Source organism: Macaca fascicularis, chromosome 4, assembly GCF_037993035.2.
Source record: "Macaca fascicularis isolate 582-1 chromosome 4, T2T-MFA8v1.1".
Taxonomy (NCBI): domain Eukaryota; kingdom Metazoa; phylum Chordata; class Mammalia; order Primates; family Cercopithecidae; genus Macaca; species Macaca fascicularis.
Genome location: NC_088378.1, coordinates 98,090,853 through 98,117,073, shown reverse-complemented (window position 1 = coordinate 98,117,073; position 26,221 = coordinate 98,090,853).

Genomic DNA, 26,221 nt, shown 5'->3' with positions numbered 1-26,221 from the left:
TGCAATTCTATGCTTACTTCATTGCTTAATATACTTTTTGAATTTTCCTTTTGGTAAATACTTTTTATATCTATTTTCTAGCTGTATTTATAATAATTTTACTGTTACAGCTCAGCAAAAAGTTAAATTATATCGTTCACCTGTATTCTTTTACTTAGCCATTCATTTGTTCTCTTATTCAACAAACCTTTATGCAGTCTTCTACATGCCATGCCCAAATTTAGCACTAGAATTATAAAAATCAACATAGAGAATTTTTTCCTTAGCGGGATGGGCTAATGAGAGTGTCGAAAGGGTGTATTTCTAAAATAAATCCCACTCAAAAGGATTATGTGCTACAACACAGAATATTCAGAAACATTTGTCTCTAAAACTAAATCTAATTCTGTAAGTGTAATCCCAGGTAGAAGTTCCAGTTAAGGATATCCAAACATTATAGCCTTCCAGGGTGACAATTTTGAAATTAGTAGGTACATTCTGGAATTTTTGCCCCAAATACTACTTCTTTATACCCGCACTTTCACTTTTATACATGTTTTATTTCTCCAGAGGTGCATAACTTGAAAGCCCAACAGATATTTACACAATTTTGAGGAACAGAACTCATAAGTCACATTTCCATTTATGTGGTGGCACAAGTTAAAGAATTCACTGCAAAAAGGATAATAAAGGTAATGATGAAACCACAAATACAGTCTCAATATGCATCTACAAAACACGCCTGACTCTTACAGCAGAAGCTGCAAGTACTCATGCATGAAATTCTACTTGAATTCTTCAAAGATTCAGAGATTGCAAGTTTACAGTTATTCTTATTATAGAAGTATCGCACTATCTGTACAAACCAACCAGATCCTCATGAATTTGTTATGTGATATCATAGATGGATAATATTCTATCAGCTTTATTGTTTAAAAAATGGAAACTAAGATTAACATTTACTAAAAACTAATGTTGCTTAAGATATGTAAGTGAAGACCAACAGCATTAGATTAGAATAAATTCTAATCTTTTTGGAGGAATTTAAATTAAACATTCCAAATAAGATATTCTATCACTTACAAAAAAACTCTGAATGAGGCCGGGCGCGGTGGCTCAAGCCTGTAATCCCAGCACTTTGGGAGGCCGAGACGGGCAGATCACGAGGTCACAAGATCAAGACCATCCTGGCTAACACGGTGAAACCCCGTCTCTACTATTGCAGCACTATTCACAATAGCAAAGACTTGGAATCAACCCAAATGTCCATCAGTGACAGACTGGATTAAGAAAATGTGGCACATATACACCATGGAATACTATGCAGCCATAAAAAAGGATGAGTTTGAGTCTTTTGTAGGGACTTGGATGCAGCTGGAATCCATCATTCTTAGCAAACTATCACAAGAACAGAAAACCAAACACCGCATGTTCTCACTCATAGGTGGGAACTGAACAATGAGATCACTCGGACTCAGGAAGGGGAACATCACACACTGGGGCCTATCATGGGGAGGGGGGAGGGGGGAGGGATTGCATTGAGAGTTATACCTGATGTAAATGACGAGTTGATGGGTGCAGCACAGCAACATGGCACAAGTATACATATGTAACAAACCTGCACGTTATGCACATGTACCCTACAACTTAAAGTATAATAATAATAAATAAATTAAAAAAAAAAATACAAAAAACTAGCCGGGCGAGGTACGGGCGCCTGTAGTCCCAGCTACTCGGGAGGTTGAGGCAGGAGAATGGCATGAACCCAGGAGGCGGAGCTTGCAGTGAGCTGAGATCCGGCCACTGCACTCCAGCCTGGGCGACAGAGCGAGACTCCGTCTCAAAAAAAAAAAAAAAAAAAAAAACTCTGAATGAGAGCTGTTAATATTTGAATGCACTTGTGAATTGCAGGGTATGGAAGATTAGGGGAAGAATGTCATTAAATTGAAAATTTTTATTCTGTGGTTGAGCTAGAGACTGTGAGCTCCAAAGCCACTGTTTTGTAAAAGGGTCATAATATGCAAACTGATCCCCAAACATGGAAGGAGTCTAGAAACTAAAGAATTAGTCAGAAAAGTTGTTTGTTGACAAAGAGTGATTTATTGGGGGAATTTACAGACAGAAGCATGGTCTTGGGCAGCAGCAAGACAGGTAGGCCTCAGCACCGTTACTCTCTAGACCAAGGGCCTATATACCATGAGTGCATGGGGTCTATAGAGAATATGTGAGACAATTAAAGGCAACCCTCCAGAAAAGGTAAAAATGCTATGTGCTTCATAGCCTGTATTTTCTGTGGTAACATCAAGATTGCTTCTATCTAAAGGCAAGATTTATAGTAAATACATGTTATTACACTAAAGACAGTAAATAAAATAGGAATCAGGAGGCATTTGTGGGACTGGGGTTAATCAGAAGTCCAAATAGCAGACTAGCATCCAAGGTGGCATCACTTTTGTCTCCATAGCCTCCCTTCTATAGTCTGTGTTTTGATGTTGAAGCTAGGGCTTTTCAGTTCGCATTTCCGTTTTGCCAAGTTGGTCTGTGTTGGACTCTAACAGTTGAGCACTAGATGAAGACTGCAAGGTTGAAGGAAGAGGAAATCTGTTCCTTCCCATTTGTTTTCTCCGGGCTTCCTGCCTGCTTCATGTGCCTGTGAATGTCATTTTAACAATATTGTTTCATACTGCCAGTACAGTTCCTTCCTGTAGCAACAGATGAATTTGGACTTCTAACACTTGTGGAACTACTCTCATTGCATTCCCCCTCCACCACAGAAAACCAGCACTAGTCCATAAGAGTTCCCCACTCAGACATTTGATCATCAGATTCACAGAGGCTGCTTCTTTGAGCTGAGATGCCAGTGCCAGTTGCCTCTTATGAAGGATCTCAGCCCAGTGGAGCCCATCCTCCATGTTCAGTGTCACCAGTATCAGCTCCCAGCATCCCTCTTCTGTTGGTCTGGTTTCCTCCATGGAATCTTTTCATGCTCCTAAGATTTAATAATTTAGCCCTTGGAGTGGAGCCGATTCTTACGGTTGTTACATCTGTAATACCCTAGTGTTTTCTTTTTGCCTTAAAAAATGTATCTATGTAGCATCTTTAATTCGACTTAATTCTCAATCTTACATTCTATCTGTTAAAATGACAGTTTTATCTTTTTCTTCCTCACTGGACATTGACTGGTGGAGATCTGGGTAGGGCCTTGATATTCTGCATGTCTAACGAGCTCCCAGGCGATGCTGATATTGTTGGTCCATGTGTCACAATCTGATGAAGCAGAATGGCAGGAAGACTTGTGAAACATTTTAATATATGGTATTTTCATATAATTCAATGGTACATGTGAACGCTGAACATTTGTAAATGAAGAGATTAATTACAGTTATAATACTAATAAATGCTTTAAATGAAATAGCTATTCTCCTTACAGATACCCTGACATGAGAACAACATGGGCACCTTGAGCAACATCTTCGTATCTTAAGATAAATCCATGCCAACTGAGAAACAGGAATCATTCTGACCTAACACTTGCTTTTTATGTTCTGGTTGGAATGCGTTGGTGAGTGTTTTAGAAAAGGATATAATTTGAAAACTGAAAAAAAAAATCCACTGACTGCCTGTCTTAACCTGCTACATTGATACAACAATGATTTGAAACATCAGCAGCATTTGCTTTCTTTCTTTTTCTTTTCTTTCTTTCTTTCTTTCTTTCTTTGATTTTTATTTTTATTTTCTTTTTTTTGAGACAGAAGTTTCTCTCTTGTTGCTCAGGCTGGAGTGCAGTGGGGCAATCTCGGCTCACTGCAACCGTCACCTTCCAGTTTCAAGCGATTCTCCTGCTTCAGCCTCCCCAGTAGCTGGGATTACAGGCACCCGCCACCACGCCCAGCTAATTTTTGTATTTTTAGTAAGGGCACGTTTTCACCATGTTGCCCAGGCTAGTCTCGAAGTCCTGACCTCGTGATCCACCCTCCTTGGCCTCCCAAAGTGCTGAGATTACAGGCGTGAGTCACTGAGCCCGGTTCTATTTTTTTTTTTTTTTTTTTTTTTTTGAGACGGAGTCTCGCTCTGTCGCCCAGGCTGGAGTGCAGTGGCGCAATCTCGGCTCACTGCAAGCTCTGCCTCCAGGGTTCACACCATTCTCCTACCTCAGCTTCCCGAGTAGCTGGGACTACAGGTGCCTGCCACCACACCCGGTTAATTTTTCTGTATTTTTAGTAGAGACGAGGTTTCACCGTGTTAGCCAGGATAGTCTATCTCCTGACCTCGTGATCCACCCTCCTTGGCCTCCCAAAGTGCTGGGATTACAGGCGTGAGCCACCACGCCCGCCTTTCTTTTTTTTTTTTTTTTTTTTTTGAGATGGGATCTCACTCTGTCTCCCAACCTGGAGTGCAGTGGCACAATTATGGCTCACTGCAGCTTTAATTTACCGGGATTAAGGGATCCTTCTACTTCAGCCTCCCCGTAACTGGGACTACAGGCACACACCACCAAACCAAACTAATTTTTTCTATTTTTTTGTAGAGACAAAGGTTTCACTATTTTGCCTAGACTGGTCTTGAACTCATGGGTTCAAGTGATCTGCCCACCCTGGCCTCCCAAAATGCTGGGATTATAGACGTGAGCCACTCCCTATAGCCAGCATCATTTGCTTTTACATGTCAATAATGTGCTTGGCATAATCCGTCAAACCTAATACATATAGATTGAAATAGTTAAGATTCCAAAATACATAAACGATGATATATTGAGAAAGAACTGTCCAATTTATAGGGATAGGGTTTTACATATATTTGAAATCTGATCTCAAGAGAGATTGTCAGAACCTAGCAACAGCTAACATTGGCTTCTGCTTCAACCTGGCGAATGAACAAGTTCAGAGATGTGTTATAATGGCTCGCAGAAGCCGCATGTAAATAAGAGGCATAAGAGGCATAGGTATGAATAATAACATGGCAAAATGCACTAGTAACCTAATCCAGTGGATTCATTGTTTGTACCTTTCTGAAGCAGGCCAGCAGAAATACACGTGAACGGGATTGCCAAGTACCTCTCCAAACACCTAAGAATGGCCTCAGAAATATAAAAAATAACGACTCATCCATTAAAAAAAAAATAGATTAAGCTTCTCAAAAAAACTGAGCAGTACTATTACTCTAATGAGGTGGTTATAGAGATTGGGGATCTATTGCAAATAAGAATAATGCTGCCTTTACAGTTACAAAAGCTAATTATAAGAATTAATACAATTTATCTGTGACTTTTGTCAACTTTACTTCAATCAAGTACACTTCTGGCAACTACACAAAATCCCAAAATTTAGGGATGCTTAGAATTTAAGCATTCATCTGTAGAAACCTATACAAAGTAAGATTAAATAAATTGAATCTAAATATTTGCCTAGACAATTAGTATAATGAAATCAGTCACTTTGGAGTTTGTATACTTTAAAAGGGATCAAAAGTCACTTAACACCTCTTTAACAGTCTGTGAAGATGGTGTTCATCCTGTTTTTCAAAACATTGGGCCTGGTGCCTGCAAAATTATAAACACTCAATAACTAAGCTTTTAAAAGTAGTTAAATAGATATTCAATGAATTTTGTTTGTTTGTGTGTGTGTGTTTTGAGACACAGTCTTGCTCTGTCATATAGGCTAGAGTGCAGTAGTGCAATCTCAGCTCACTGCAACCTCCACCTTCCAGGTTCAAGCAATTCTCCTGCCTCAGCCTGCCGAGTACCTGGAACTACAGGCACACACCACCACACTCAGCTAATTTTGTTTGTTTGTTTGTATTTTTTGGTAGAGATGGGATTTCACCATGTTGGTCAGGCTGGTCTTGAATGCCTGACCTCAAGTGATCAGCCCGCCTCAGACTCCCAAAGTGCTGGTATTATAGGAGTGAGCCGCTTTGCCAGGCTAAGTTTTGAGTAATGCTAGTTTAAGGAATAGGTGTTCTGTAAAGTAATCGGATGTTGGTAATCTTAGGGAGTAAGTACCGTAGCACAATGGAACCCAGGGAATTATAGCTGTATACAATTTGCACTGAAATGTATTAGTGATGGCTACCAGGTTGGAAGGATATGGCCACGGGCAAAGGATACCTCTCTTACAACATAAAGTATTAAAAAAAATAAAAGTAATACAAAAAAAAAAAAAGAAAAGATGTCAGAGACTAGAGACTAGTAAACATGACTTTAGAAGAACAATTTCACAGTAAATTAAAGGAGAAAGGCACTGTACATTTTATCTTTTGATAGAATCATACCTGCAATCCAGAAAATTGTCCAGTTTTTCAGAACATCTTGAAATATGAAATTGCCTATTTCATAAATAGCTCTTATTATTTTGAGATACATTCCATCAACACCCAGTTTATTGAGAGTTTTAACAGGGGTTATTGAATTTTGTCTAAGGCCTTTTCTGCATCTATTGAGATAATCATGTGGTTTTCGTGATTGGTTCTGTTTATGTGATGGATTATATTTATTGATTTGCATATGTTGAACCAGCCTTGCATCCCAGGGATGAAGCCGAATTGATCGTGGTCGATAAGCTTTTTGATGTGCTGCTGGATTCAGTTTGCCAGTATTTTATTGAGGATTTTCACATAGATGTTCATCAGGGATACTGACCCGAAATTTTGTTGTTGTTGTGGTGTCTCTGCGAGGTTTTGGTATCAGGATGATATTGGTCTCATAAAATGAGTTAGGGAGGATTCCCTCTTTTTCTACTGTTTGGAATAGTTTTTGAAGGAATGGTACCAGCTCCTCTTTGAACCTCTGGTAGAATTTTGCTGTGAATCCATTTGGTCCTGGGCTTTTTTTGGTTGGTAGGCTATTAATTACTGCCTCAGTTTCAGAACTTGTTATTGGTCTATTCAGGGATTTGACTCCTTCCTGGTATACTGAATGGGCAAAAACTGGAAGCATTCCCTTTGAAAACTGGAACAAGACAAGGATGCCCCCCTCTCTCACCACTCCTATTCAACATAGTAATGGAAATTCTGGCCAGGGCAATCAGGCAAGAGAAAGAAATAAAGGGTATTCAAATAGGAAGAGAGGATGTCAAATTGTCTCTGTTTGCAGATGACATGATTGTGTATTTAGAAAACCCAATTGTCTCAGTCCAAAATCTCCTTAAGCTGATAAGCAACTTCAGCAAAGTCTCAGGATACAAAATCAGTGTGCAAAAATCACAAGCATTCCTAAACACCAGTAACAGACAGAGAGTCAAATCGTGTAGCAATTCACAATTGCTACAAAGAGAGTAAAATGCCTAGGAAAACAACTTACAAGGGATGTGAAGAACTTCTTCAAGGAGAACTACAAACCACTGCTCAAGAAAATAAGAGAGAACATAAACAAATGGAAAAACATTCCATCATCATGGCTGGGAGAATCAATATCATGAAAATGGCCATACTGCCCAAAGTAATTTATAGATTCAATGCTATCCCCATCAAGCTGCCACTGATTTTCTTCACAGAATTGGAAAAAATTACTTTAAACTTCATATGGAACCAAAAAAAGGAGCCCACATAGCCAAGACAAACCTGGCAAGACAACAAAGCTGAAGGCATCATGCTACCTGACTTCAAACTATACTACAAGGCTACAGTAACCAAAACAGCATGGTACTGGTACCAAAACAGATATGTAGACCCATGGAACAGAACAGAGACCTCAGAAATAATACCACACATCTACAACCATCTGATCTTTGACAAACCTGACACAAACAAGCAATGGGGAAAAGATTCCCTATTTAATAAATGTTGTTGGGAAAACTGGCTAGCCATATGAAGAAAACTAAGACTGGACCCCTTCCTTATACGTTATAAAAAAATCAACTCAAGAGGGATCACAGACTTAAATCTAAGACCTAGAACCATAAAAATCCTAGAAGAAAACCTGGGCAATACCATTCAGGGTGTAGGCATGGGCAAAGACTTCATGTCTAAAACACCAAAAGTAATGGCAACAAAAGCCAAAATTGACAAATGGAATCTAATTAAATTAAAGAGCTTCTGCACAGCAAAAGAAACTATCATCAGAGTGAACAGACAACCTACAGAACAGGAGAAAATTTTTGCAATCTATCCATCTGACAAAGGGCTAATATCCAGAATCTATACAGAACTTAAACAAATGTACAAGAAAAAAACAAACAACCCCATCAAAAAGTGAGCAAAGGATATGAACAGACACTTCTCAAAATAAGACATTTATGCAGCCAACAGACATATGAAAAAATGCTCATCATCACTGGTCATTAGAGAAAAGCAAATCAAAACCACAATGAGATACCATCTCACACCAATTAGAATGGCGATCATTAAAAAGTCAGAAAACAACAGATGCTGGAGAGGATGTGGAGAAATAGGAATGCTTTTACACTGTTGGTGGGAGTGTAAATTAGTTCAATCGTTGTGGACGACATTGTGGCAATTCCTCAAGGATCTAGAACTAGAAATACCATCTGATGTAGCAATCCCATTACTGGGTATATACCCAAAGGATTATAAACCATTCTACTATAAAGACACATGTACACGTATGTTTATTGTGGCACTATTCACAATAGCAAAGACTTGGAACCAACCCAAATGTCCATCAATAATATAATGGATAAAGAAAATGTGGCACATATGCACCACGGAATACTATGCAGCCATAAAAAAGGATGAGTTCATGTGCTTTGCAGGAACATGGATAAAGTTGGAAACCATCATTCTCATCAAACTATCACAAGAAAAGACAACCAAACACCACATGTTCTCACTCATAAGTGGAAGTTGAACAATGAGAACACATGGACATAGGGAGGAGAACATCACACACTGGGGCCTGTCAGGGGGTGGGGGCTAGGGGAGGGATAACAGTAGGAGAAATATCTAATGTGGGTGACGGGTTGATGGATGCAGCAAACCACCATGGCACTTGTATGCCTGTGTAACAAAACTGCACATTCTGCACATGCACCCCAGAACTTTAAGTATAATAAAATAAATAAAAAAAATAAAAAAAAGAAATTGCCTGTTTTATAAAGTGGTCTATTTTGTCGCTAACCACTTCAAATTATTAGAAATTTTTCCCTTATGGAAGTCCAGATATGTTTCTTGGTATTCTTTGGTACTAGTTCTGCTTGCTAGAGCAATTCAGAGTAATCAGCTGTATCCCATCACAAGCATCATATCAATATTTGAAGACAGCTGTAATGTTCTGAAGAGGGAAACCTTCTCTCCTCCTAGTCACTCACTGCTGGAACCTTCCACCAAAGAACATGATTTCTGCATCCTTCTCCACTTTGGGCAACAAATTTTACTTTGTCAGTTTGTTTTCTAAATATAGAACCATTTCCAGACTGAGTGGAACATTGAATCCAACATGATGTTCTCTTGAAAATTTCAACTGAACGTGAGATTGACATATTTATTTATTTATTTATTTTGGAGATGGAGTCTCACTCTGTCACCCAGGCTGGAGAGCAGTGGCGTGATCTCGGCTCACTGAAACCTCTGCCTCTTGGGTTCAAGCAATTCTCCTGCCTCAGACTCCCGTGTAATCTGCACCACTATGCCCAGCTAATTTTTTGTATTTTTAGTAGTGATGGGGTTTCACCATGCTGGCCAAGCTGTTCTCAAACTCCCGACCTTATGATCTGCCCGCCTTGACCTCCCAAAGTGCTGGGATTACAGGCATGAGCCACCGCGACTGGCCTGAGATTGACATATTTCTATAGCATTAAAACTGTATTGCGTTAATTTTAATTTAGTCTGTTATTCAGTATGTGTATTTTGGAAGTAAAGAAGGGTGTATTTTAGTTTACTATTTTTAACATGTATGGAAGTTGTTAGGTGAACTGGATTTATTTTGTGCAATTTAATTGTTTACATGCAGCTCAGATTCTTAATCTGAAGACAACATTTCATATGCATACTAGGTCTTCAGCATAATTATTCAAAATAAAGAAGTGGGGACTTGCACTGAACTCAGAATCCTCTGAAATTTCAAAAGTGAACATTTCAATAAGATTTCAGAGAAGAATTGCTAAGAAGGTTTTTTGCTAATCAAAGTATTAGAGGTAGACATGATAATGGACTTTTTAAATTGTAAGTCTACATGAATGGTGGTCATAAGAAAGTAGCATAAACCCCCCCAAAGGCATTAACCATAAAGTTTACATCTTCGTCTAAGATTTTATTTAGTTTACTATATTCTGAAGAATAAAATCTTTCTTGAATTTTAAAAAATAATAAGAAAAGTGGCCTATCAGACTCGGCTTATTCTAATGCACTGCATATTTCAAACATCCCATGATGGACTAATATTAGATTTTTATTTAGTCACACTGAATTCCTTCTTTTTTGAACTCAATGAAGTGGGAGACCCATTAAAAGTTCTTACACCTGCCAAACAATGAATTTTCTCAAACTCTTTTTTATGAATTTTATCAGTGGCTGCTATTTTGCCTTAGGTATAACAGTTTGATTTATAATATATTTGAATTTAGAAGCCATGAGCCTTCTTTTGGGCAGTGAGGAAACATCTAAGAATCTGTGAAATCAGTGACTATATACTGCTTCCTTTATATTTGTTCCTTCTTGCCAGGACATTTTTTCTCATTACACAGGTTTGGAATGCCTTAAAGCATGATAATAATATAATTTGTACTGCTGTCACATCTTCAAGTGCTTAGCAATGGGAGTTATGTTTCAGGGACAAACTGAGTTATACCAGTAAACAACAATACTAGTGGTAAAACCTAGCAACCAGAAATTGATCATTTTTCAAACTTATATAAAACACTAATGTTGCAAACAGCATTCCAAAGATTTTTAGTATAAACTAATGATAAACCTTAAGGAGTCTAAAGTCATACATCAGCTTAGCAAAAGCAATCTCACCCATTCTTAAACCTTTTACTGGAAATATGTAGCTATAACCATTACATTTTTATATTTCTGCACTTCAATAAAAACAAAAACTCAATCACGGAAGCTTAAATGTCCCTTGAGATGGGAGGGTAGAAAACAGACTTCACCCCTAGATGAACTCCTGAAAGAGAGGCTTCAAATTGGTAATCCACTGATCAAACTTAGTCCTTGTCTTTTTGCTGCGCTTGCAGCAAGATTAAAAGATTCTTAATTATTTGTAAACATTAAAACATTAGGATATTTCACATATAGTAGCAGATTTCTCTTCAAATAAAGAAAGATCTGGCACTGCACATGCAACCGTCTCCTAAAGTAGCATAGGAATATAGGCTTTAGACTAAATGGGTCATTTAATTGGCCATCTTTATTTATTCAGCTTACCTCCCTTTCCTTAAAGGGTAAGGTAAGGGAGAAGATGTCAAAGTCAGTTACAGACTACAATGACTATGGCTGTAAGGGGGAAGTTTTGGTTAGATTTTTAGGGATGCTGATTCTGGGTTGCACCAACCTGTGCATACATTTGATTTAGGGCCATCCATAACCTACATTTATGCCCAAGAACAAGACACTTTGGTATGGTTTAGCTCACTGCAAATTTTGCCAAATTGATTTCATCTCTCCAGTATTACCTTGGATAATAAAGCCAAGTGAGAGTCTTTCCTGCAGAAGGAGGCAGAAAAGGTCCCAGAGGCTTTGTCAAGTCAGGAGGAGCGCTCCAAGTATGGTTGGAGGTTATGGCCATAGGACAGGGGTGTATAACTATGATGGAGTGAAAGCAGAAGGTAACCAGCTATGAGCAATGTGGAGGTTAAAAGATGATACAGCAGGGGTATTACAGCAAATGCAATGACCAAGACAGATGAGAATGAAGGAGAGGGTGTGAGTTGAGCTGTTTAGAAACTTGGCTGCAAAAGAAAAATATGTACTGGTGGCAATTTAAGGGATGCCTGGATTAGGTTCCAAATGCCCATCTGTATACTAAGGAATTTGGCCAGCTGAACAGCTGCACTAGCAGACTGAAACTAGATCAATCTCTTAGGTAGACAAGAGGAAGGGCAGACAGGATAGGAAATAAGCCATCGATCTTTTTACATTTACAGTTGCACTTTCCACCCAATATTGAAACAATACAAAAATCAGCATTTTTGTAGCCAACTACAAGTTTTCTGAAATGGTAAAAATCAATCATAACTTGCTGAATTAAATTCATAGATGAATAAAAACAAATAGTTATTTTACTTTGAAATTGGTTTTATTCCTGAGATTTACAAACATGAAAATTACAGTATGGACATTACATTTAAATAAAATATTTTACCTGGGTGGTTGAATTGTGGCAAAGGAAACCCAGAAAAACATGCAATTAATACTAATAATATTAGTAAAATAAATAATTATATATTATGAATAAGGTGTATGGTGTGCATTATATTATTTTATCCTTGACACAAATTTTCAAGACAAACATGTTATCTATAATTTACAGCTGAGGAAGGGAAAGATAAGAGAGAGAGCCTATAAAGCCAGTGAGTATTAAAGCCAGGTCTCCAATCAAAGATGGTCTGATTCTACCACCATACAAATACATGGTGGGTTTGGTATGTTAATCTATCTCAAAGGTTACTGTCAATTTTCATTGTTTTCTTAATATTATCAGTATATTAACGTACACTTGAATATTTTAGAGTATGTTTTACAATTATTTTGAAATAAGAATCTGTAAGCAATAACTTTTTTTAATTTTCCTTGCCCAACAAAGCTGCCTAGGACCTTCAGTATAATTACAGAGAAAAGTGGTTAAAGGAGACACCTTTGTTTCATTTCTGATTTCAGCATTATTTTTTAACACTTAATCTCTAAACGACATATTTGCTCTAGGTTTTTGTGAATACCTTTAAATAGGTTAATAGTGTTTTTATTAATATTTTATTAATATTTTCCTATAGATTTTATTGTAAGGGGATGTAGAACTTTTTTCTATTGCTTTTACTGAAGCTAATAAGATATAAATTATAGTTTTATTTATATATTTATATATTTATCATTAAACAACTTTCATTCAGAAATTAAACTATTAATATATTGATAATGGTAATTATGTTTGTTATATATTATTGCATTCAGTTGATTAAAATGTTGCTCAGTATATTTGTATCTGAATCCATGAGTGAGATTTCCCAGTGAATTTCCTTTTAGAATTCTCCTCATCAGGATTTGGGAATCAAAGTTATGCAAGTCTAAAAAAAATGAGTTAATGAGTTGTCTTTCTTTTTCTACATTCAAGAGTAGTTTTATGACAGTAGAATCATTTGCCAGAATGGAATTTACTAATAATTGTTTAATAATATTCTTTGTGCCTAGAGTTCTCTTTGTGGAAAGAGTTTAAATAATTTAATTTCTTCAATACCTCTGTCTATCCATATTTTGTTTTCTTATGGTAGTTCTTTGTTATACATTTTAGTTATATCTGTTTTATTTGCTAATTCCACATAAATATTCAAATATATTGAAGCAATTTTTTACTATCTTTTTAATGTTTGCCACATCTGTATTCATGTATGATTTTTAATTCTATTTCATCTCAAGCCCTCTTTTTTATTTTCTTAGTCAATTTTTAAGAAGATTGATCATTTATGAAGCTTTTTAATGAACCTCCTATTGCTTTTTTCATTTTCACTATTATACATTTGTTTTCTATGTAATTAATCTTTTCAGTTTTAATCATTTTATTCCTTCTATTTTATCCATGTTTTCTTTTGGTCTTTTTCAGACCCAAACTAGATAATTCAGTCATTGATTTTCTTTCTTTTTTTTTTTTTAATCAGATTTTTAAGTCTCCAGCCTTCCACTCAAGATACTAATTTAACTGTATCCAGTTTTCTGTAAGTAGCATTTTAATCACTCAGCTTGGATCATTTTCCTTTTCCCATTTATTCAGAGATTATTTGGAAATAATGTGTCTTAACATGTAAACACACAGAAATTTTGTTCTATTTTAATTATGTTATAGCCAAATAATGTATTTATGATACAAAGCTATTGAAATGTATCAACTTTATTATTCAATACAAAATCAATTTTTAAGTGCTCTCTGTGTGATTGGAAAGACTGTGAATTACACAATTGCTGTATACTATTTATTATTTGTACATGAATATCCAATTGTTCCAGCAACTTTATTTGAAAACTGTATGATTTCCCAATGAGTTCACTTATAGCCTTTGTTGAAAATCAATAGACCTTAAATATAATGATTTCTTCTTGGACTCTCAATTAAATCAGTATAGATATCTTGATCCACATGTCTAGTCTTATGCTAGTACCATCCTATCTTGATAACTACAGCTTTAAATTGCTGGGTGTGGAGTGGAAGTTCTCCAACTTTATTTTTAAAAAATTGGTTATTCTAGATTATTTTGTACCTTCATAGAAGTGTTTGGATCAGCTTGTAAATTTCTATAAAAATTTCTATAAAAATTTCTATAAAAAATTTATATAAAAAAGGTATTATGTTGAATTTATAGATAAATTTGGGGACAATTACCATCCTGAGTCCTCCAACCCATGAATACAAAATAGTCCTTCATTTATGTAAATATTCCTTTATTTAACTCAACAATATTCTGTCACTTTCAGTGTAGAAGCGATAAATTTCATTTGTACTTTGTGTTAATTTTGTTGCTACATATTTTACTCTTTTCATGCTGTTGTGAATTTAGTTGTATTCTGTATTGTTTTGGGATTGTTAATTGTGTATAGAAATACAACTGCTATCTTTAATCATTTCATTTTGAGATAATTGCATATTCACATGCAATTGTAAGATATAGTACAGAGAGTTGTTTTGCCCCATCTCCCCAGTTTCCCAAATGGTTTCATTTTGCAAATTATACTGTACTATCACCATCAACATACACTGATACAGTAAAGGTACAGAAGAGTTTCATCACCAGAAGGTAACTCATGTTGCCCAATTTTAGCCACATCCACTTCCCTTCTCTTCCTCCTTAGCCACTAGCAACTACTAACTGTTTTCTATTGCTGTAACTTTTTGGAAGAAGATTTTTTAATACATAATATTTTGCATATCTATGTGCTACATATGACTTTTGTTACATGCATAGAATCAGAATGATCAAGTCAGGGTATTTGGGGTATGCATCACCTTTATATTTTTATATGTTCAGAACATTTCAAGATATCTTCTCCAGCTACTTTGAAATACACAATATGTTGTTGCTAACAATAGTCACCCTACTCTGCTATCGCACATTGAAACCTTTGTCTTCTATCTAACTATATGTTTGTACCTATCGATAAACCTCCCTTCACACCCTCACCCCCACACATACTCTTACCTTCCTCAGATATCTGTTTACTCTCCATGGTAACAATTTTTGTATGTTGACTTTGCATCCTGCAACTTTACTGGCTCATTCGGTTTTTTGCAGATATAAGACCATATTATCAGTAAAAAGGAAAAGTTTGACTTCTTTTCTAATTTGAATGCCATTTATTTATTTATTTATTTTGCCTGATTGATTTGGCTAAGACTTCCAGTACTTCGTTGAACTAAAGTACTGAAAGTGGGTATCCTGTCTTGTTCCATTCTCAGGATAAAGACTTTCAGCACTTCCTCATTTGGTATGATGTTAACAGTGGATTTGTCCCACATAGGCTTCATTATGTTGAGCCATGTTGTTTCTGTGCCTAGTTTGTTGAGAGTCTTATAATGAAAGGATGTTAAATTTTATCAAGTGCTTTCCATATGTCTACTGAGATGCTCATGTTTTTGTTTTCTTCATTCTGTTGATGTTATGTATCACATTTATTGATTAGAGTATAAAACTTGAATAAATCCCACTCGATCATGGGGTATTATGTTTGAGTGTGCTGTTGGATTCATTTTTCTAGTATTTTGTAGAGAATTTTGCATCTATATTCACCAGTGATATTTCCTTGCAGTTTTTGTTTTTGTTATGTCCTTATTTGGTTTTGGTGTTAAGGTAATTCTGACCTCATAAATTGAGTTAGGGATAATTCTCTCCTCTACATTTTTTTGGAACAATTTGAGGAGATTTTGTGTTAGTCCTTCATCGAAAGTTTGGCACAAATCAGTCGTGAAGCTCTCTGATCCTGGACTTTTATTTGCTGGAAGACTTTTATTACTGATTCAATCTCATTACTCATTATTAGTCTGTGCAGGTTTTCTGTTTCTTTCTGATTCAAATCTTAGCAGAATGTATATTTCCAGGAATTTATACATTTATTCTAGGTTTTCCAGTTTGTTAAGTATGTAGTTGTTTATCATAGTCTCAGATGTATCAGTCTGTGTTATCAGTTGTAACACCTCCTACTTCATTTCTGATTTTATACGGGTCTTCTCTCTCTTTTTTGTTAGTTTAGTAAATGGTTTATCCATTTTGTTCATTTTTTTCAAAAGCAACATTTAATTTAATTGATCCATTGTTTGGTGTTTTGTGTGTATTTTATTGAGTTCTACTCTAATTTTTATTATTTCCTTCCTTCTACTAATTTTGTCTTTGATTTGTTCTTGCTTTGCTAGTTCCTTGAGGTGCATCATTAAATTGTTTATTTGAAATCTTTCTACTTTTTCGATGTAGGTGTTTATTGCTATAAACTTCACTCTTAGTACTGCTTTTGCAATATCCCATAGTTTTTTTGTATGCTGTGTTTTTATTTTAGTTTGTTTCAAGAAAAATTTTTATTTACTTCTTAATTTTTTCCTTGACCTAATGGATATTCAACAGCATGGTGTTTAATTTCCATGTACTTGTACAGTTTGCAAAGTTCTTGTTATTGATTTCTAGCTTTATTCCATTGTAGTTTGAGAAGATATTTAATATGATTTCAATTTTTAAATATTTGTCCATGTCCCTTACCCGCTTTTAAATGGAGTTGTTTTTTTCTTGTAAATTGGTGTAAGTTGCTTATAGATGCTGGATCAAAACAAAGACATATGTGCACTCAAGAAGCATATAAAAAAGTTTAATATCACCGATCATTAGAGAAATGCAAATCAAAGCCATAATGAGATACCATCTCACATCAGTTAAAATCGCTATTACTAAAAAGTCAAAAAATAACATGTGCTGATGAGGTTGCAGAGAAAAAGGATTGTTTAAACACTGCTGATGGGAACGTAAATCATTTCAATCATTGTGGAAAACAGTGTGGTGATTCCTCAAAGACCAAAAAACAGAACTACCATTCGACCCAGCAATCCCATTACTGAGTATATACCCAAAAGAATATGAATTGTTGTACCATAAAGACACACGCACACATATGTTCATTGCAGCAAGATTCACAATAGCAAAGGCATGAAATTAACCTAAACGCCCATCAATGACAGACTGTATAAAGACATGTAAATACTATGCATCCATAAAAAGAATGAGATCATGTCCTTTGCATGAACATGGATGGAGTTGGAGGCCATCATTTTTAGCAAAGTAAATGCAGGAACAGAAAACCAAATAATGCATGCTCTTGGTTATAGGTTAGAACTAAATGATGAGAACTCATAGAGGGAAACAACAGACACTAGGGCCTATCAGAGGGTGGAGCCTAGAGAGTGGCCAGAGGGGAGAGGATCAGGAAAAATAGCCAATAGTTACTAGGCTTAATACCTGGGTGACAAAAATAATCTGTATAACAAACCCTGATAACACAAGTTTACCTATGTAACGAACTTGCACATGTACCCCTGAACTTAAAAGTTAAAAATAATAAAAATAAAAAATTCATGAGATTTGTTTTGTAGTGTAACATATGATTTATCCTGGAGAATTTTTTATGTGCTGATTACAAGAATGTGAATGTGAATCCTGTAGCTGTTAGATTAAATGTTCTATAAATATCTATTAGGTCCATTTGGTCTAATGTACAGTTTAAATCCATTTTTTCTTTGTTAACTTTCTATCTAGATGATCTGTCTAATGCTATGAGTGGGGATGTTGAACTCCTCAAGTGTTATTTTATTGCAGTATATTTCTCCCTTTTGATATAATTATATTTGTTTTATATATAGGGGTGTTCTGGTGTGGGATGCATATATGTTTAAAATTGTTATATCCTCTTACTGAATTGATCCTTTTATCATTATATAGGGACATTCTTTCATCCTTTTACTGTTTTTGACTTAAAACCTGTTTTATCTGTTATAAATATAACTACTCCTGCTCACTTTTGATTTCCGTTTGCATAGAATATTTTTTTCCATCCCTTTACTTTCAGCCTGTATGTGTATTTACGGATGAGATGAGTTTCTTGTTGGTGGCATAGGTTGGGTACTGTTTTTTTTGTTTTGTTTTGTTTTGTTTTGTTTGAGATAGAGTCTCATTCTATGGCTCAGGCTGGAAGTGGCATGCTCGGTTCACTGCAAGCTCCGCCTCCCGGGTGCCTCAGCCTCCAAGGAGCTGGGACACCACGCTGGCTAATTTTTTTGTAATTTTAGTAGAGATGGGGTTTTACCATGTTAGCCAGGATGGTCTCCATCTCCTGACCTCGTGATCCGAGGCTGGGCACTTTTTAACAATCTGTTCAGTTAGTGTGAATCTTTTAAGTGGAAAGTCAAAACCATTTACATTCAAAGTTATTATTCGTATGTGAGGGCTTATTTCTGCCATTAAAAAATGATTTCTGGTTGTTTTGCATATCATTTGTTCTTTTCTTTCTCTCTCATTGCTTATCATTGTGGTTCTGTGGTATTCTATAGTGGTAACATGACTTTTTTTTTTTCTTTCTTGTGTGTTTGACCAACCGCTGGCTTTTATATTTTCATGTGTTTTTAAATATAAGTAGTTATTTTTTTTTATTTCTGGGCATAGGGTTCTCTTAAACATTTCTGGTAGGGTCAGCCTAGTAGTAATAAACTCCCTCAGCTTTTGTTTGTCTGAGAAAGCTTTTGTTTCCCCTTCATTTATGAAGAATAATTTTTAACATTCTTGACAGGTAGTTGTTTTCTTTCAGTACTTGAGTATGTCATTCAATTGTTTCCTGGCCTATAGGGTTTCTGCTGAGGAATTCAGTGTTTATCTGATTGGTTTTTGTTTATAAGTGACTATATACATCTTGCTTGTTGTGTTTAAATTATCTCTTTGTCTTTAACTTCTGGCAGTTTAACTAAAATGTGCTGTTAACAAGATTTTTTTGAATTGTATCTCATTAGAGATCTTTGAAACTCCTGTATCTGGATGTCTAAATCTTTTGCTATACTTGAAAGTGTTTTGTGTATTACTTTGTTAAATAATTCTTCTAATAATTTTATTTTCTTTTTACCTTCTGGGATAGTACAAATTTTAATATTTGGTGACTTTATGGTGTCTCATATGTTACAGAGGCTTGCTCATTCTTTTTTACTTTTGTTCCTGCTTAAATTTTTTTCTGATTGGGTTATTTCAAAAGGTTTGGTTTTCAAGTTCTAAGATTCTTTATTGTCCCTGATCTAGTCTATTGTTGAAGCTTTTAGATATATTTTTTTCATTCAATAAATTCTTCAGTTTCCAAATATCTGTTTTCTTATTTTTCATGATATCTATCTACTTGGTAAATTTATCATTCATAACCTGAATTGTTTTTATGTTTTCTTTGTACTTTTTTCAGGATTCTTTTGTATCCCACTGAACTTCTTTTAAAAGTCAATGTTTTAAATTCTTTTTCTGTGATCTGTTTCTTGAGAATTATTGTGTTCCTTTTAAGGTGTCATATTTCCTTGCTTATTAGTGTTTCTTGTGTGCTTATGTTGATATATGTGTATCTGGTATAATGGTCAGTTTTTCCAATTTTCTGGATTTGCTTTTGTAGAGGAGGATGTTTTCTTGAAGATGTATATATATCTTCAAGATATATGTACGTGTGTGTGTGTGTATATATATATATATATATATATATATATATGGTTTTGATAAGGTAGGGCACTTTGGCTTTGATTCTGAGTGCATGCAGTACTGTAGTCTTTGTATGATTTGTTCACCTGTAAATTGAATCAGTGGTGACTGTAATTTCCTCAGTGGCTTAGGGTGTAGTTGTTAGTGGAGGCTGTGTTGAAGTTTTGCTGGGGACTTTGATGCCTGGTGGACCAGTCTTCAGGCCCCAGTGGTGTCAGCAGTGAGCTGAGAGTGCCTGTTCTTGGGTCCCAGGTTAGCATATGATGGCACTGGTTTTAGTGGGTCCACCCAGGATAATTCTTGGGCCAGGCAGGTTGGCAAGTTCTCCAGCCCCTGGTCAGCAGGCATGGTGTGGACAATAGTAGTAACAGTGACAAGAAAACCCTCTGAGACCCAGGTGGTCTGCACTGATGGTGGTGGTGTCTACAGAGAGCTGAGTGCACCAGTCCTCAGGCCCACAGGTGTTGGATGTAGTGGTTTGCAAGATGTGGTGGTAGTGACAGGTGGCATGGACCTGACCTCAAATGCTGAAAGGAATACTCAGGTGCAAATTGTGGGCTGGGCTAGGTGATCCCCAGTTCCTTAGTTGGCATGTTCAGATACCTGGTGGGGGTGGAGCTGGGCTGAAGAGACTTACCTTCAAGCCTCTCAGTGGTGCATGTAAGGACTGCCTTTTAAAGGCAGGAAGAGGGCAGTCCCAGGCCCCCAGTGGAGTGCTCAGTTGGGGGCAGCAGCCACTGTTCTGTGGTTCTATTACTGAGGAAGGCAGAGTTGCTTGCAGTGGGAGCAGCAACATCAGCAGATGTCAACGAGGAACATGCTTCACTCATGCCTCAGCTTCACAGAAGTCTGTAGCAGTGGAGGTTATAGGCAGTGGAATTTGTCCTCAAGGCATTTGAAAATGCATAGTTGCCCTTATGCTGTAGGGGGCTAGATTACTGCCAGTTGGCCCCAGTGGTGGCAGCTGTGGTCAGGGAGTGTCAACGGGGCTCTAGGGATGTAGAGATTCAGAGGATGTTGTATCCCAGGGCAGGATGCAGTCTAGTGCAGGATGGGCTCTCAAAATGGCACCATACTGCTTAGGACTTGGGAGTTTGTGGGACCGAGTATGAGCTATCTCTGCAGCAATACCTTAATTTGTTCTCCAGGCAGCTTCCTATGTTAGACTCAGGTCCCATGAAGGTCAAGGGGCTCTCTCATGGCTAGGATTGTAGGAATCATAGTTGGAATGTAGATGACTGGGTGTCTTTAACTCACCCTTTTCCTGCATTAAGGAGCCCGTCCAGAGTTCCAGCCAATCCTGGCCAAACAGGCTTCCTTCCTTCCCTCTCCTTCCTTGTTTGTGGTGCTTCCCATTACTTTTCTGTTGAATTTCAATGTTCTCTTTTAGATGATCTGTTTACAGTGTGATTATCTATTTACTGTTTTGGTTCCTCTCTGTGGAAGAGGCAAGTACCAGATACATTTAGTCAGCCATCTTAAAGCCCCTATCACTCTCACAATTTTTTATTTCAAGAATATTATATAAATTGAATTGGATAATACATAATTTGTTGTTATTGACTTTTATCATTCATCATAATTCTCTGGAGATTCAACCTATTTGTTGTGTTTATCAATAGTTTCTTCCGTTTTGTTGCTGAATTGTATTTAATGTTATACTATAATTTGTTTAAACATTTCTTATTTGTTGTTAGTTTTTGACTATTACAGGTTTTCATATAAACGTAATCTTCATTTCTCTAGATTAAGCTCAGGAGTTCAATTACTGTGTCAAAGGATAATTGCATGTTTTTCTTTAGAATTTGAATTTGCCAAATTGTTTTCCAGAATGGATGTACCATTTGACTTCCTCACAGCAATGTATAGATAATCCAGTTTCTCTTCATCTCCACCAGCACTTTGTATTGCCGATATTTTTTGCTTTAGTCATTCTGATAGGTGTACAATGATATCTCATTATGATTTTGGTTTGAATTTCTCTAATAGCTAATGATATTGTGCCATCATTTTAGGTGCTTACTAGATAGATTAGAAGATAAATGGATGGATAGATTGATTGATTGATAGAAGATAGATAGACCGACCCTCGTTCTTCATATATATGGTTTGCAAATCCTCTCTCCAAGTCTGTAGCTTGTTTCATTCTCTTAACAAGATCTTTCACAGAGCAAAATTTTTAATTTTGATAAAGTTCAATTAATCAATTTTTTCCTTTTATGAATTTTGCTTTTGGTGTCAACTCTTAAGAATTCTTTGCTTAGTCCTAGATTTTGAAAGTGTTCTAACATTTTCTAAAAGATTTTTAGTTTAAATTTACATGTTCAATTCATTTTGCATTAATTTTAATACAAGGTGTGAGATGTAGGTCAAGTTTAGTTTTTGTTGTTATTGTTGCTTATGAATATCCAATTGTTCTCTCACAATCTGATGAAAAAGCCACTTTTCAGTGTTCCAAGTGTTCCACTGACTTGCTTTTTCATCTTGCTATATCTGCATGGGGCAATTTTTGGCTTCTTTCAAAAGTATTAGTATTCAAGTTTTGAGATTCTTTACTCTGTTTGATCTAGTCAGTTGTTGAAGTTTATAAATATATTTTGTGTTTCACTCAATGAATTCCTAAATGTCAGAATTTGAAACTGTTTCATTGATATATTATATCTAAATTTCCACAAATACCATACAATATTGACTACTGTAGTTATATAGTAAATCTTGAAAATTGGGAGAATCATTTCTCTCACTGCATTCTTCATTTTCAAAATTGTTTGACTATTCCAGGAGTTTTTTCTGTCATCTTTTTCATATGAATTTTATGATAATCTTATTTATACTTAAAAACAATGCTGTCATTTTGACAGACATTTTTCTAGGATTTTTCTTTAATAGGTATACCAGCTAGCAGAGAATTGAAGTCTTTACTATGTTGGGTTTTCCAAAATATAAATACAGTGGTACTTTCCTTGATTTATTTCACCAGCTTTTTGTAGTATTTTTCTTTTGTGAAGGTCACTTATGTACATTTTTCATTAGATTTATACATATTTTTTCAGTGATTGTAAACTCTATTATATTTTTAATGTTTTGTATATGTACTTAGTGCCAGTATATAGTAATGAAATCAATTTGTATGTTTATCTGAGTTTTTAAAATAAAGCAATGATGAATTAATTCCAATATTTCTGTGTGAATATAATAATATATTATTTCTTTCAACTGTTAAATGGTAGATTACTTTGATTGATTTTCAAATATCAAACCAATGTTGCATTCTTGGAATAAACACCACTTACTCATGGTGTATAATTATTTTTATATATTGCTAGATTCTATTTGCTAGTATTCTTTTAAGAATCTTGAAATTATCTTTATGAGAGGTATGTATCTACATTTTTTTTTCATACTATCTTTATGTAGTTTTAGTATAAGGGTAATACTAACTTCATAAAACCTATTGAGAAATCTTTCTTCCTCTTTTGTTTTCTTCAGGAGATTGTGTAGAAGTGTTAATTCTTCTTTAAATATATAGTAGAATTGTCCCATAAAACCAAGTGAACCCAGATATTTATCATTTAAGATATTTAAAGTTAAAAATTCAATGTCCTTATTTGTTATAAAACTATTTGAAGTTTTGTAAATAGATATTTATTTTGTAATGGATGAGTTTTGGTGGTTTGTGCTTTTGAAAACTGTTCATTTAAAATTCATGTGTAATGTCATCTGTAGTATTTTCATATTATTTTGATGTCTGCTGGGCCTATAGTATTGTCCTCATTTTATTCTTGTTGGTAATCTATATTTTATGTATTTTTATTTCTCAGTTGTCTTGGAAGTTTGTGTTATTCTTTCCAAAAAAATGAGGGTTTTGTTTCATTTATTTTGTACTGCGTTCTGGTTTTTAATTTTACTAACTTCTGCTCTTTTTATTTTACTTCTGCTTATGTTAATATTGTTTTGCCATTCTAATTTTAATTCTTGGAGGAAGAAGTTTAGGTTATTGATTTTACACTTTTCCTCTTATCTAATGTATTTGATTCTATAAATTTCTCTCTTGGCACTGCTTTAGTTAAAGTTCACAAATTTTAATATGTATTTCTAATTGAATCTTATTCCCATTTTCATTATGAATTATATTCTTTATTTCATTTTCAGACTATACATTGCTCATATGTAAAAGATAATTGTTTTGTTTACTTATCTTCTGCAACCTTGTTGTAGTTGCTTATTAATCCTAGTAACTTTTCATGGATTTTTAAAAAATAATCTACAAACAAGATCATGTCATTTGCCAGTGAATACTGTTTTACTTCTTAATTCTCATTCTGGGTGCCTTTTATTTCCTTTGCTTCTCTTATTGCAAGCAGTGAGTCTTCCAGTACAAAGTTTAATAGGAATGCAGAGAGCAAATATGTTTGCCTTTTTTTCTGATTTATGGGAAATGTATTCAATCTTTCACCACTGAGTATATTTGCTATTTTTTTTTTTGTAAGAGCCCTTTATGTCAGGGAAGTTCTCTTCTATCCCAACTTTGTCAAAAATGTTTTTTTTTAATTTTGTTTGTTTTTAAATCATGAATTGATGTTTCATTTTGTCAAATGCTTTCTCTGTGTCTATTGAGATGATTAAAGCCATTTTTCTTTACTATATTAATATAGTATGCTACATAACTCATTTTCTGATGTTAAACTAATCTTGCATTTCTGGGATAAGTTCTGATTAGTCATAGTGATAATCATTTTTATATATCATTAAATTTTGTTCATAGAAATTTTGTTGAATATTTTTCTGTCTACATTTAATAGAGTTATTTGTCTGTCATATTCTTGTATTGTAGTGTTTATCTGCTTTTTGTATAAGGGTAATACCGTTGACATTGAATTAACTGACAAGTGTGTCTCATTTTTATTCTGAAAGAGTTTGGGGAGTATTGTAATGTGTGGAGTATTGCATAATTTCTTCTTTAAATGTTTGCTAAAGTTTGCTAGTGAAACCATCTTGGCCTGAATTTTTCTTGGTGGGAAGTTTTTTGGTTACTAATTCAATTTTTTTACCTCTGTTCTAGCTTTCTAAAGCAGTTGGAAATGTATACTTTGGTATCTCATTGTTGTTTTAATTTGCATTTCTCTAATAGATTATAATGTAGATCACCTACTCATGCAATCATTTGCCATCACATATCTTCTTGATGCAGTGTCTGTTCACATATTTGGTCCATTGTTTATTTTTCTTATTGATGTGCTTTGATAATTATTTCTATAGCTTAGATACAACTCCTTTGTCAGAAATATTGTATTACTACATTTTTGTACTGCTATAATGAAATACCTGAGACTGGGTAATTTATAAAGGGAAGAGATTTAATTGACTCACAGTTCCACATGGCTGGGAGGCCTCAGGAAACTTACAATCATGGAGGAAGGTGAAGGGGAAGCAGGTACCTTTTTCAAAAGGTGGCAGCAGGGAATGAGAGCAAAGGAATAAAAACTGCCATGTATAAAACTATCAGATCTCATGAGAACTTACTCACTCTCATGAGAAAAGCATGAGGAAAACCACCCACATGATCCAATTACCTCCCACCAGGTCTCTCCCTCAACACCTGGGGATTATAATTTAAGATGCGATTTGGGTGGCAACACAAAGCCTAACCATATCATTTTACCCTTGGCCCCTCCAAAATCTCATGTCCCTTTCACATTTCAAAATCAATCATACCTTCCCAACAGTCCCCTAACATCTTAATTCATTCCAGCATTAACACAAAAGTCCACAGTCCGAAGTCTCATCTGAGACAAGGCCAGTCCTTTCCACCTGTGAGCCTGTAAAATCAAGTTAGTTGCTCCCTAGATACAATGGTAGTATGGGCATTGGGTAAATTCTCCTATTCCAAATAGGAGAAATTGACCAAAACAAAGGAGCTACAGACCCCATTCAAAATCAAAATCCAGTGGGAAAGTCATTAAAACTTAAAGCTCCGAAATGATCTCCTTTGACTCCACCTCACATTCGGGATATGCTGATGCAATGGTTGGGCTCCCATGGCCTTGTGCAGTTTCTTCACAGGCTGGAATTGAGTGCCTGTGGCTTTTCCACATGCACAGTGCAAGCTGTCAGTGGATCTACCATTCTGGGGTCTGGACGATGGTGGTCCTCTTGTCACAGTTCCACTAGGCAGTGCCTCAATGGGAACTGTATATGGGTGCGCCAACCCCACAGTTCCCTTCTGCATTGCCCTGACAGAGGTTATCCATGATTATATCGGCAGTAGACTTCGTCCTGGACATCCAGGCATTTCCATACATCCTCTGAAATCTAGGTTGAAGTTTTCCAACCTCAATTCTTGACTTCTGTGCACCCACAGGCCCAACACCACGTGGAAGCCACCAAGA